A 14689-nucleotide genomic window follows, 5' to 3' on the forward strand; every position below is an offset into this window, starting at 1 on the left:
AACGTTATAAATTACCTTTTCCTTACGGCGAATTGTCTTGTCTTCGGCGAATTGTCTTGTCTACATTTTAAGACTCCTTAGATATGACACTGGCGTTTTAGAATCAACCAATAAATCACTTATTAAATTAATTAACCAATCATCTAATCTATCTACATGTTTAACGATGTTTGTTTTTCTGTCACCCATGTTGCATAGGGCCTATATTTATCTCAGGCCTAAGAAAATATAGATAAAATGTAATCACAAGCCCAACCCCCACTCCCCGTAGACACGCCAATGGTTTCCTTGTTTTGTGACTTTTATTAGAAAAGTTGCTTCAATACTCCTCACAAGTTGTTGTTATCTGCTCAATCCCATCTCATGCAAACACCTTAGAGGTTGTTGTCGCACGGCAGTCGGGGTTGGCAAGGCAATTCAACAAATTGCCTTCGTCTTAGTAGACTTAGTAGTCCTCACGTTAGCACGTTACAGGATGAAATGCGGCAATTAAACCAGTCAATTATCGCTGTAGTGTTTTTTAGTTATATATATAATTCATAATTCAATATGAAATTAAAATACAAAAGAAGGCACGGTCTGCACCAGAAACCAATTTTCTTAAGCCCTATATAGACTATCAAATTTTATTTGATATGTGACATGCCTAAATATGGTCATGATGACATCACATCGTGACCATAAGTACATCATGACTATAATATATTGGAATACAACAGTTTTTTTTTTTGTTTTTTTTTTTTGTTTTTTTGTGAATCTGGTAGCGTGGACATAAAACTGTTTTAACTAGTGCTGCATCTAGTAGCGCGCCCCCGGTATGGTACGCAACATGAAAATAACGATCTTTATACATCAGTCATCCAGGCATATAACTACGTCATACTTTAGAGCAGTGACGTAAGGCCTCTCTCATGCGGTAATCAGCAGGGCTTCCAACCCCTAGGGGCCTAAAGGAGCCCCTACCCATAGGGTTGTCGATCTAGCACCCTGACCCAAAAGAGCTTTGTTGATACATAACAGATGTGTCTATGACATCGATTGTAGGACATATTCAATTATATCTAGTGACGGATAAAAGGGAAAGGAGCCAGCCTTTGCTTTAGATCCTGTATTACCAGTGATGAATGTGTTCATTCCTTCTGACCATAGCCACTGTAGTTTAGTCCTTGGGTTTTGTAAGCTTCCTTGTTGATGATTCAGTCAAATCAAAATGACATTTTCTATTAAAACATAAGAAAAGTTCCATATTTGAGACCACTGCAGTTTTAATCTTCTGTTTAGAAGTTTTTGGATTTGATTACTCTATAATTATGCTGATTTTAGAGACTACTTTTTAGTCGTGGTCGCAATTTTTGCACGATTACCCTCATTGTACCGGTACCGTATGCTGCTTAGAGACCAGTTTTAGCCGATTTGAGGCTCATATTATAGGAGACCGATTTGAGGAACCCTAGACAACCCCCGATTTTTAGGTCTCAAATTTGAGGGAGTATGTATTTCAAATTCAGATAGATCATGCAATGCCAAATATTCAAACAATGAAGAAAATCAATCAATCAATCAATTTATTAGGACCTTAAGATCGGTGGCACACACAATAGTGGTGCATCCAAAATAACAGTTTTTACGAACAAAAAGCAAGTTTAAAACTAGGCAAATACATAAACACAATTTTGAAATAAAATGTTTAACTTAATGCTAAACAATACAAGGAAACTTAAACTAACATAATAAAGATTCAAACAATCAGGTCAATATAAATCATACAATGATCCTATAAATCAAACAAAATAAAAGCATAAATATCAATAGTTTTTAAAATGATGTATGAATGATAAACAAAGATCAAAAGTGGCACCATGTCTTTTGCAAAAAGTTGCTTATTAAAATAGATGATTTTATAGGGTTGTGGAGAGAAATGACAATTATTCGTTAACAAACATAATATACAATTTTACATACAGTACGTGGTATTAAGGGAAATCTAATAAAGATTAAAGCAGTAACATGTTACATTAACATTGGCTTAATACTACATAATTATCACATAGGCCTATATAGTTATGTTCCTATGTATTTGGTTATATTGTGTTTGCGGTGCTACTCAGCAAACCAAATGGGAATATGTTTCGTGAGGTTTAACCCATTCAGCAACACTTGATCATTTTGCACAATAAATTACTAGGCCTATTCCTAATATCTGAACATAATGGTATTAATTTTACATAGCTCTAAGTCCGTTGCAGGGTAATATAGAAGACCGTAAAAGACTCATGATATATTTTGAAGCATCAACATTAAATAATGAAAAAATATAATATAATAATAATAATATATTTACATTTAAATGTTATATATTTGTTTATAATATATATATAAATTATATATATAGTAATTTGAAGCGCTATGGCAAAGTGATTTAGAGGTTATCTACGTAAACATTTCTCTGTACATGTAACTAAATCAGATATTGGCTAAAATATTAACATTGTCCACAAATATGTTTTGTAGTGTAAATGTTTAAATGTTAATTATAAATAAAAAAGACAGTAACTCCGAAAAGAGACAGACATTTTAAGATTCAACGTTTCGATTTTTTTGATCATTTTCAAGAATACTGATAAGAAAATCTCACCTACCCATATATTTACAATTTTTATAGAAGTATTACAGAAGCAAATAAAAACCGATCAATAAGATTAAAATCAAAGTTGAATCTAGCCAATTAAAACGAGGTAATTAAAAATGAGTTTTGTCTTACATTAGGTATGATTGTCATGAATAAACAATGAATAATCGAAGATTATTCAACAAGTCTCATCAGTATTCTTGAAAATGATCAAAAATATCGCAACATCCATCTCAAAATGTCTTTGTCTCTTTTCGGAGTTACTGTCTTTTTATTTTATTTAAGACTAATTAGTGGATCCTCTGGTCTATGTTCAATTATATTTTAGCAAATCCAAATGTCGGAACATCTGGCGTTATTATATAATAAAATAATAGTTAATTGCGCTTATCTAATGCATCCATGGTTTCCCTAACTTCTATTTTGTTGAGCTGTTCTTTTGCAAAACGTTGATTTCACAGCCAACCGAAAACTTCTGGACACCAAAGCGTATATGAATGGATTAATACAACTGTTAGATAGCCTAAGTATATTAGTTATTGTCTCCATATTTAACAATCGAATATACCGATATATGTCATCAGAGGGCCGCGCTTTTGTAAGACAATAACGAACAACAGCGTTCGGTAACGTCATGCACAAGAAAACCACAGTCACGATGATTACTGTTTTGATAGCCTAAGATAGAAAAAATATGAGATGTTCGATTGGATTTGAATTTATTCGGAAGCACTGAACACAAATAAACATTACAATAGATAAACATGAATTCTAACGTACAGAATTTTTCCATGGATAACTTTAAAAAGCCGGTAAATATCATTCCAGCATATTTCCATGTGTCCATTAAATACACACAAGTACAATAAAAGCATTAAATCGGTAAAACAATAAAACATGCAAAATATATAATCATATGGATAAAAATGAGTTTTATATAATTTCGAAGACAATGATTCAAATTCCTAAAAATTAATAAGTTGAAATCAATTCTCTCATTCACTCATGAAACTTTAATTTTCAAATCTTTCTTCTTACTAATGTTTTTTTAAAAAGCGCAGTAAAAAATTCCATTGTTGTGCAGCTGTGTAGAAGAATGTATCTTTCACATATGTGTCTGATTTCTGATTTAGGCAGGTAGAGTGTATGAGAGCTTCTTCTTGTGATATTTTGAATGGTGGCTGTCTTTGAGAAATGAGTATACATGTATGAAATTGCTTGGTTGTTGAAGATTTTGTGAACATGGTTTAGCTTTAATCGTTTAACCCGACTTTCAATATTATCGAGACGATCGAGACAACAATGTCCTAGGGGGTCCGGAGGCATGCCCCCGCGAAATCTTTGTGTTCTAGACGCCCGAAAATAACATTTGAGGCGTTCTAGGCTATCATTTTTTTCTTATTCTTTCTTTCACCCCACTAAATCCGCCCCTGATCAAAGTGACAAAATATGAAGGCGTTGCGATTTGATATATTCAGATAACAGCTTTGCCGATACAAAAATGTAAGTCGTGCATAAATTTTGGTAAGTACGTTTTCTACCATGGTTTCACCACGAAGATCTTCATTCGTGTAACAACCTAAGCATTTAACAGTATGCTTCCGTGATAGCTCTTTACCCATACAATATATTTTAAAAATCTGGCCGAGCGGTAAAGCAGGGGGCGCCGCTAGCTACAGCCTTAACATCGGTGCTGGTTCCAGCCGCTCCTCGCCCATGGTTCGGTTGGTAGAACCAAGTCTTCTCGGATAAGGACTCAAAATTGTGGTCCAGTGTATACATCTGGCTCGTGTTCACTTTAAAGAACCCATTGCATCTTTCGGAAGAGTAGGGGTTACCCTGATGTTATGGTTCATTTCAGCCCCTGTCGTTGTACAATGATGTGAACATGTATCTACCAAGAAGCACCTCTCTACAGCTGCTAGGTAGTCACGGACCACGCCCATACGCAATTCAGCGCGCGCAATGACGCTGCAAGTTATGGGTTATTCTCCTACTTTCTTCAACATTTTAAACTTTTTTTGGCCCAAAAAGAATAGCCTCAGTTTTATCCACGTGTAGAGAGAGTTCATTAGTTATTAACCAAGTGTTACATGAATCAATGTTGCTACTTAAACAATTTGCAATATTTTCTGGGCTTTTACCAGAAGCTAATAATGCGGTATGATCTGCATATAAAATAGTTTTGCATTTCGTACTAATAGAAATATCGTTTATATAGCATGTGAAAAGCAACGGGCCGAGAATTCTCCCTTGCGGAACCCCGGTATTTATTAAACAATATTTAGATTGAACATTATTCGAATAAACGACTTGCTTACGGTCAGTCGAGTACGACTTAAACCAATTTAAGGAGTTAGAGCAAACGCCCATTACACTAAGTTTTTTCTTAGGTCGAATAATACCATTCCTGTGAAATTATCTTTTGATGATTCATATCGAATAGTCGTGAATATAAATTAAACATGTTTCTGTAGAATAATCTTCTCTAAAACCAGATTGAAAATCATTTACCAGTTTGACTTTAAGTAATCAGTAAACTGCTTAAGAACTACCTTTTCTAACAGCTTAGATATTACAGGAAGAACACTTATGGGTCTGTAGTTGCTTGCATCTATTTTTGAGCCTTTCTTATATAGTTGAGTAACCATAGCGTACTTAAATACTTTCTTGTCATAATAAGCCTTAAAGGCTGTTGTCGATACCCCGAACAAATCTGGGCAAGATTTCAGCTTAGATGAAAGTTTCGATGCAATATTAGTAAAAAAAAAATATTAAAATGATTTGCTACTTCGTGAGAATGTGCGATAATGTGCCGTTTATGTCTTTACTCTTAGATTTAAATTTTGAATTTGCACCAAGCTGTTTTAAGTATTTCCACAGTTGTTTGGAATCGTGTTTGTTCTCTAATTTATCTCTAAAGTAGTTGGCTTTAGTTTAATTTCACGTTGGACTTTCTTTCTTAATATAGAGAAAGTTAAAAGAATCCGTGTCATTTCTGTTTTTCATAATTTATAAAGTAACCTATCTCTTTCATTTATGGATAATAAAATGTCATCCTTGATCCATGGTTCAGATCTGCATTTCAATCTGACCTCTTTGATCTGAGCTATTTGATCGATGATATTATTAAAAATATACTTAAAATTATACACTTAAAATTATACCAAGCGTCATTGACATTCTTACAGCTAAACACCGTTTGCCGCAGATCGAAGTTCAAAAATTAACAATTCTTAAGAGTAGTTACGTAAAGATTTCATTTTACAGTGTTAGGCCAAAAATATATATTTTCTGTCTCTGGTCAGACAAAAGTTAAAGAATTGATGCGGCGATGCGGGGTTTTTTTCCTCTCTTTTTTTTTTTTTTTTTTTTGAAAAGCATGGAAAGTACAGAAAATGTGTTTTTAATATTTTTTTTATGTTCTGCTAATGCTATACATTGTTGTCCTTCCACATTGTCCTCGATTTCGCTTCATTTGCCAAGGGGAGCCCGTCTTCATCATCATTATAAGCATTAATGGGTACGCTTTGAAAAAAATCCGACGGACGATGATCCCACCATAGCCGTCACCTTCGATCTAGGGTGCAAATGTCGCCACTGCTTGAGGACGACGGACTTTCATCACATAGGTCTACTTACACGCTCAGCAAACTCGCCGAGCTACGGTATCGCACGATCAAATGCCAAAAGGTCCCTTATATTCCGGTGTATAAGCCGCACCCCTAATTAGGACGCGAAATATCACGATTTTTTTGTCACCTGTGTATATGCCGCACCTATTTTTTAAGCTCCAAACTGTTCCCATAATTTTTGTTTTCATTATTTACAAATGTTCACATAAACAACTGGAAATTCGTGTAAACTTCAGGCTACCGCAATGAAACAACGTATTCTTGCTCTAGGGAAATCCCCATTTCATGCTAGACGGTCGCGCTACGTTAAATTTTCAACATCAGTTTAGTTCAATAAAATGTAAGAAAATAAAATACTTATTGAGTATATTTATCTATTTTAAACAATCATTCTATTATAACGGTGACTAATAACAGTCAGGGACGTAGCCAGGATTTTGAAAAGGGGGAGCCGTTATACGAATTACGTATGACTCCGGCGGGGTCAAGGGGCGAATCCTCTTGTGAAGTAGCGCACTCTGAACGTTCTTAGGACTGTTTGAGAGGATGGCAAATCCAGGAATTCGAAAGAGAGGTGAACCAGGGAGGGTCTTTCACAGACCGAGGAACCACCCACCTCAGCCCCACCATGGTTGGGGCTGAGGTAAGAAAATTTATGATTTGGGCATCTCTAGATGACCGGAAATTACACTCTCGCACTTTAATTTGAATTATATTTTTCTTTTTTTTCCTTAAGAAAATGAAGAGGTGGGTGGGTGGGGAGGGCCTTGAATCCACCTCTGCTCAAAACATTCTTTATCCAGGATAATCATAATCACGAAAAATGGACATGAAAAACCAGATCATATCCTAAAAACAAACAGCAGTCACTAAGACATACATCAGGAGCCGACTCGATGGAGTTTAATGTCATACCCAGGGAAGGGCACAGATCTGTTTTGAAAGGTGGAGGGGGAGGGCATTTTGTGAGTCGACACCCACCTCAGCCCCACAATGGTTGGAGCTGAGGCGAGAAAATAGTACCTCTAGATGGCCAGAAATGACACTTTTAGTAAAATTCATCATCATCACATCACCATTAGTCAAAATGAAGCGCCAAAAAAAAAAATTCTCATGATCTTTTATCAGGGATTTTTGATAACCATAGAGATCTTATTAATGTGTGTGTGTATACCATAGAAAACAAAGCTTAAAAACATTGTCTTTGAGTATGTACTTTACATAGGTCTACTTCAAAAACGTGATTTCACAACCACCTCAGTCCATCATGGCTGGGGCTGAGGTTAGAAAATTTGAGAAAATAGTACCTCTCGAGATGGCCAGAAATGACACTTTTATATAGTAAAATTCATCATCATCACATTACCATTATTCAAAATGAAACGCCAACAAATTTCTCATGATCTTTTATGAGGGATCTACTTAATATCCAGGACAACGTAGGCCTAATTATAGCTTACTAAGCTTTAACTATACTATATTATGATCAACAAATCACAACTTTTTTTCGCATTTAGCACAATTTTCTTCACTTTTTATTGTTATTAATATTATTATCAATTATTACTGTCGTCATCATCATCATTGTTATAATTATTATTATTATTACTATTAGTAGTAGTATTATTAAACAAACATTTAAAGAAACTTGCAAAAGGATAAAACAAAACTGAACCACAGTATCGCATTTCTATCTTAAAAGACCTGGCCTGAGATTTATGGATTTAAGATTATATTAAATCACGCTTAGGCCTACGTGTTCTATTAGGCCTATGTATAACGTGTACTGATGCATATTTACATGTTTAGAAGTATTCATTTTGAGTGATCCCAGGAAAGAATTTGTATTGGCTCAAGAATAAGCTTTAAAATTTTTAACACTGTGTACAAAGGGGGGGGGGGAGCCGCGGCTCCCACGGCTTCCCCCACTGGATCCGTCCCTGATAACAGTCGTATTAATCTTAATATATTGGTAATTCTAGGCCTAAGTCATTACTCCTCACAGCCCATTATGCGAAGCGTTCACTCATCACGCACCACGTTTTATAAACAAAAACAGAAGTGGAGAAATATCGTGCGATACAAAGTTTACGCGTGCGCAGATGACGAATGCCTTTCTAAAGTCAAATTCAAGTAAAATCATTATTACAACTTCAAGAACTTATAGCATAAATTAATTTCACAAGTTTTTATTCTGAAATTATAGCGGATCATTCTCTCTATAACGGTACAAGCCACCGGGAACCCGGAACGTCGAGCAGCAAGTTTCAACAACCAGCCCACGTGTGTTTTGTTGCGATATTTCACGTGACCCCAGGACCAAACTCGCGAAAAGTAGTTTGGTAGTTTTTGAAGACGGTTTCGAACAGCAACAACGTGTTTTAAAATTGTTTATGAACGAACGTAATTATGAATGAATTATTTAGACAACCAAATTCAACCATTGCTTGAATGTCGTAGAAATCGTAGTAAGAATCCTAGTACAGCATGCACTGTAGTGAGTATAATTACAAATACTAGGACTACAACCGGTCCTACCCTAGGCTAATTAATTGGGCTAGCATGGGCCTAACCTAGAATGGATAATCTGCACCCCAAAATTCGGAATAGGTGGCAATGTTGTATGTCCGGTGAAAAATTTAAAAAAATTGACGCGCAAGGTCTAAATCGACGCGCGCGCTGACGAGAGACCGTTTATTTATTTTGTTTGGCCTTATGTTTATTTATGTATCCTCTAATCACCATACGGGTAAAGTATATTAATAAGTGGTCACTTAAACCAGCGCCAATTGAACCACGTTAACAAACTTTCTCTTTAGAGTTAGAACGTGGTCAATGATGGTGGAGACGCTATACGAATAGGAATATCAATAATTTGCGTAAAATTAAATAGTCGTAAAAATTCACAATATTTCTTAAGCGTAGGATTTTTTTATGTAGCCGATGTTAGTGTCACCTCAAATATATACCTCTAAATCCGATCTAATTTTGAAAACAACGGACTCTAGATTTTCAATAAACGTAATATAAGTACACGTTTATGATCGATAAACACAACCACGATTGGCTTGGTCTTAGGAAGTAGCAGTTATATCCAGATCGACTCAATGTTTTTGTTATTAAGGTCTTTCATTAAATGCGATATCATATCTGATGTAAAGGCATACGCCACCACCTTTCCTGTTCCTATCTTTGCGGAGAATGCAGTAGCCATCAATCTAGATTTCTGAATCAGATATCGTTTTATCTAGCCATTTCTCCGAAATGGCACACACAACTGCTCTACTATGTGTAACAATACTTTAATTTTGGAAAATTTAGAGTACAAAGAACAAATGTTCAGATGATGGAAGTGCATTCCCCTACGATTGAAACAGTCGTATTTGGGTTTGTGTAGATCAGGCTGTTCCGCCTGGTTGTTTCGGGTTTCCAGTCCAGGTCGCGCGTGAAGTCCTGGGTTTAGGGCAACGTCTCCAGCAATGACAATGAGAAAACTCAAATTTAAAGTGACGCTTTGATAGCAATTTGTGCGAGACGCGTTTTGAAACAATGGTGACATCAGGTTGCAGTTGTCCATCCTAATAGAAACTGAGGCGGCCCAGTTTTCAATATCATTTTAGGTAAAGAAACATTTTCTTTGATTAACATTGGTTTCAGTATAGTTTTGATTGGTACATAAAAGTACTGCTACAGTTATTGAACCGGACTATAAAGTGTGTCATCTTGTTTCTTTGGATTCAGATAGCCGGTACTTCAAATGTAAAAACAATTGAAAGCGAGTTTGACAATTCTTGACAGTTCTTACTATTACGTAATACGTTAGCTGGAAGTTGCGGTGAAGCTATTGTTCTTAGTTAGCCTCAATAGCAATGGTAATGGTTGGAGACTTATATAGCGCATAATACATGGTCTCTATGCGCTCGGGACTAAATGTTGCACTTTACAATAACTTTCTCCTCCCCTAAGAGTCACTTCATGTCTTCAGCAGCCAGTAAACCGGCGCACTTTCATCTGTCCGCGACAGGGGCCGAATGAACCAGTACACCGTGGTAACCCCTACTCATCTCGAAAGATGTACTGGGTTCTTTAAAGTGCACATGAGCATTTGTGTACACTGGGCCTACGGTTTATAGTCCTTATCCGAGAAGACTTGTTCCACCACCAGAACTATAGGAGCGAGCCGGCCGCGAACCCGTGCCGATATTGTTGGCTATGATCACGGTGCTCCTTCTTTAACCGCTCGGTCATTTGGCTCAATTCAATTCAATTCAATTCAAATTTATTTGAGCATAATTCAACACATTACAAATAACAAAACAATGAACAATAAAAAGATAATTTAGTAAAACATTTACAGCTCAGGATAACCCAAAAAAAAACCCGAATCGGTTTATTTCTGTTGGGGTCCCTTAAGTGACAACAAATACATAAAAGTTGGTTAAAAACTAAAACAAACATTGAAAATTTATAACAACCTTTAAAATTTCTAATAAAAGTAAAACTAATAAAAGAAATAAAACCCATTAAACCTTAAAAGTATGTAAAAGTGAATGTGAAAAAACAGGTAAAAAACAAACATTAAAATTTATTTAAAACCTTTAAAACTCCTTATCATAAAGTAAATCTAATAAAAACAATAAAAACTCTCGTTAAACCTTAAAAGACGTAAAAGTGTAAGTAAAAAAGCAGGTAAAAAGCGGTATGTATAAGATTTCACAAAAAAAAATGTTTATGTTTAAAGCATATTTATATGTTTACTGATTGTTTGTCATTTCCGATTTTGCTGCTAAATATAATTTTAATCTTTTCTTGAATATATTTAAACTCGGTGAAGACTTGATCATATAGGGTAGTTTGTTCCATTCTTGTATAGCCGTAACATAAAATGTCTTACTGTTTTGACTGGTTATTTTAGGTTTTACAAAGTTCATTCTCCTTTGTCTCGTATTGTAATTATGCCTTTCAGAAACTTTGGTAAACGAATGGTTCGGCCATTTGGCAGTGAGGTTCCGAGTTCCCTATGATGGAATGGATGTACGTAGAAGATCACTGAAGCAGACAACGACGGTAATATCTCCTGGGACTATTTTGATTGATCGTGGTGGTGTACATAGGGCAAAATGGGCCTAGCACAGGCCGAAAATATATATCACCAAAATCTAGTTGAAATAACTATTATTTATGCATCTGATAACTCACCCAGTTTCAGAATTGGTTTCAAAATAGTTATTTGTCTCTGATCAATGCTGATTGTCTATAAGATAATAAATTAGATCATTTAGTACCGATGATTCAACGACACGTCTTGAAACCTCGCTACAGTCGGAGGTTGTCCTGTTTGTGTACAGCCGGAGGTAGTCCTGTTATGTTTAAATAATTTTTCAATTTATAAGATACAAAAGCTTAAAGAGGTATGGAAAAACGAAGTTCGTGTCATTTCGTAATGAAAGGCAAGCCTGTCATAAGTACTTCTGCGTCGTAATGATTCGCAGGACTGCGGAAACACTTCGTGCTGTTGTGCATCATGGTGATTTTTAAATGTTCAAAACTTTTACAAACATTAACATTAACGACTTCCTAAATTTTTCGCAACATGTCGCAACGGTGTCGTAATTCCTTCTTTCGTGATCTTTCTTAAAGCCTGTCTCACATTATCTCGACCTAAAAATGCGACCGTACCTACCTACGATCGTATCTGATCGTATAGGACCTGACGACCAGCACCGACCACTATATTTTTTTCAACATGTTGAAAACTCCGCGACCATCGACGACCCTCTCTTCTACACGAGCAAGTTGCTCATAGCAGCTCTCACACTGGTCGGTGTCGGTCGTATACTGATCGCAGTGCATATAGGTCGTGATAGTGTGAGAGTTGCTTAATCATATCATTTTGGTTCAATCAATATTTATCCTACAACGAAAGTTCACGATGTAGTTGCGAGGCAGTTACGAAGTTCACGACAAACGGAGTAATTACGAACTGGTTAAGAACGAAGCGAAAAAGTAACGAATATCAACTGGGCTATGAAGCCAAGTGGTATACACTCTTAGATTTTCCCATTAGGACAGTATTTTTGCTCATGGTATTTGGTCCAGTAAGTATACGCTAAAAATAGCCCAACCTAGGAGAAATTGCAACAGAAGGGGTTTTTTTAATCTTGTTCAGGGGGGTCACCATGAGTAACATATGCGAAATAGGAATAAGTAAATAACAATAATAATAATTATTATTATTTATTATTATTTTTATTTTTATTATTATTATTGTGATAAGGATGATGATGATAATAATAATAATATTAAATAAATTAATAAATACCCCTAAAAATATTGTGAAGGACATTACAAATTTTATGTTTAAAAGCAAAAAAAAAAAAAAAAAAAAAAAAGATACGGAAAAGGTTCATTCTACGCCAGAAGTTTTTTTTCTATAAAATAGACTGGACGTGGTTAATAGTGTAACCAGGACTCACTAGTGGTAAACATTTGATTAGAATAAGCATGAAATAATAAGATAGAGGCTTACCTTCTTTGTAATTTTTAGAGAATTACCTGAAGATGGGGATATGTTAGAACTTGTGATGACTCCATGCACACTACTACAGTGTATTCTTTTGCAGAGGGTTGTAGTTGTAACCACACAAGATGCTACCAGGATGACTGCAGGAATATATATTTGTATAATGGGAATCCACAAGTCCCACTTGTATAAACTATAACCATCTTTACCCCTTATACCGAAAGATTTTCCATAATCCTACATAATTAGAGAATAACTTTTAACACAATTCAATAAACAACTTAAATCAATCACGTGTTAATCTGTGGCGGGTATTTCATTTTTAAGGGAATGGGTCACAGTGGGGATAAATGTGGAGGGTTTATGGTTGCAATAGCCCCACGTTATTTGGGTACCTCTGACGGTAGGGGTGGAAGGTGCAAATTCCCTTCCAGGTGCGGATTTACAGTGGGGGGCGGGACGGCCCCACCTTTTTTTCGAAAGCCAAAAAAGAAATAATTGATCACCCAAAACGTCTCATACGTTATTTTCGGGCGTCTAGAAAACAAACATTTCACAGGGGCATTCCCCCGAACCCCTTAAGTGTTATCCACTTTCGGGCCCTTTGGGATTTCTCTGGATCTGTCCCATGCCCTGTACGAAGCTCTGCCATTTTTGAAATTTGAATAATAATTACTGGACTCTAAAGTCAAGGCTCTGTAGAAAAATGCTGGGTATTAGTTGGAGGGGTACGTTTCCCGCTCTATGCCCCCTTTGGACTGAGGGACCAGGGATTCACCGAGAGGCAATCTATATATAATAATATCGTAGATGTTTGCTACTTTGAAACAAGCCTTGTTATCTTAATAGCCCCCACCCCCTCGTTGGCCGGGGTGCCATCTCGTAACCATCGCTTCATGTATACCTTAAAAGATAGACCAAAACCTTGTTGAAGGGTGAAGCCCAAATACTCGTACCGTCATACACAAAATGTATGTAAAATATAGTTTACTTAAAATACATTGTATTGCTACCTCGTTTTCGTCTTCATTAATCAAGTATACAAATATTTCACTAATATTAGGTCTTATCAATTATGTTGTGTACTATAATTACTTACTATTTTTATAAAAATATTACATGAGCACAGGATTGAAATCAGCCAAATACTTGCGATTACTAACAATTTTCTTCTGAACGTGATAACAGTGCGGACTCTCAGCGGGAATTTCACAACGTAATATCTTAAAAATGGAGATGTGAAAATATATAACGTCAATTGCTAGCGGTAGTGGAAGTATATAACAAATACAGACCGACAGTCAGACAAACATACAAACAAGCAAACACACATTTATACTTATAGACACGAAACGTGCAATATCATTATTATCATCATTATTATTAATATCATTATTACCTTAAATCTTTATGGATCCGATGAACAATAATGGTAATAATAACAACATCGGCAGCCCCTTGTATCCCTTGGCAAAAGGCGCGGTATACATCTCTATATTATTATTATTACCTTTACCAAGGAGATTATGTATTCACCTCTGTATGTCTATTAAGATTACGCAAAACTAAGGAAAGGATCATCATAAAATTTAGTGGAATGGTATACAAATAATGAATTTTATGAGTACAATGGGAAGAATATTTTCATTAACTTTTTCAACGAGGCCGGCGGAGCTTAGTTGAATGGAAAAGTAAAACTCATAAAACATTCTACCCATTGCAAGGAATACAAAACATTCATTATTCGTTATATAACACACTTAAAGTCCTTGTCATTTGTTGAAAAAAATAAAGTTAGGCTTACCTTGCAATAAAAGTTTCAACACAAACAATTTGGTAATCAAAAAACTCAATTTTTAAACAGTTTAGTTCCAAATTTTGCAACAATATTTTATTGATTTT

General features: G+C 35.6%; 1 long non-coding RNA gene across 1 annotated transcript; it reads right to left on the reverse strand.

The window, feature by feature from the left end:
• Window positions 1-1548: 1548 nt before the first annotated feature.
• Window positions 1549-13012, reverse strand: LOC117104580. Its single transcript, XR_004444783.1, has 2 exons — window positions 12794-13012; window positions 1549-3307 (listed from the first exon to the last, which is right to left on the reverse strand). It is a non-coding gene; the product is annotated as an uncharacterized LOC117104580 (long non-coding RNA).
• Window positions 13013-14689: the final 1677 nt, after the last annotated feature.

This window comes from Anneissia japonica, unplaced genomic scaffold (genome assembly GCF_011630105.1).
Source record: "Anneissia japonica isolate Jap-2015-1 unplaced genomic scaffold, ASM1163010v1 scaffold288102_len79963_cov164, whole genome shotgun sequence".
NCBI classification, from domain to species: domain Eukaryota; kingdom Metazoa; phylum Echinodermata; class Crinoidea; order Comatulida; family Comatulidae; genus Anneissia; species Anneissia japonica.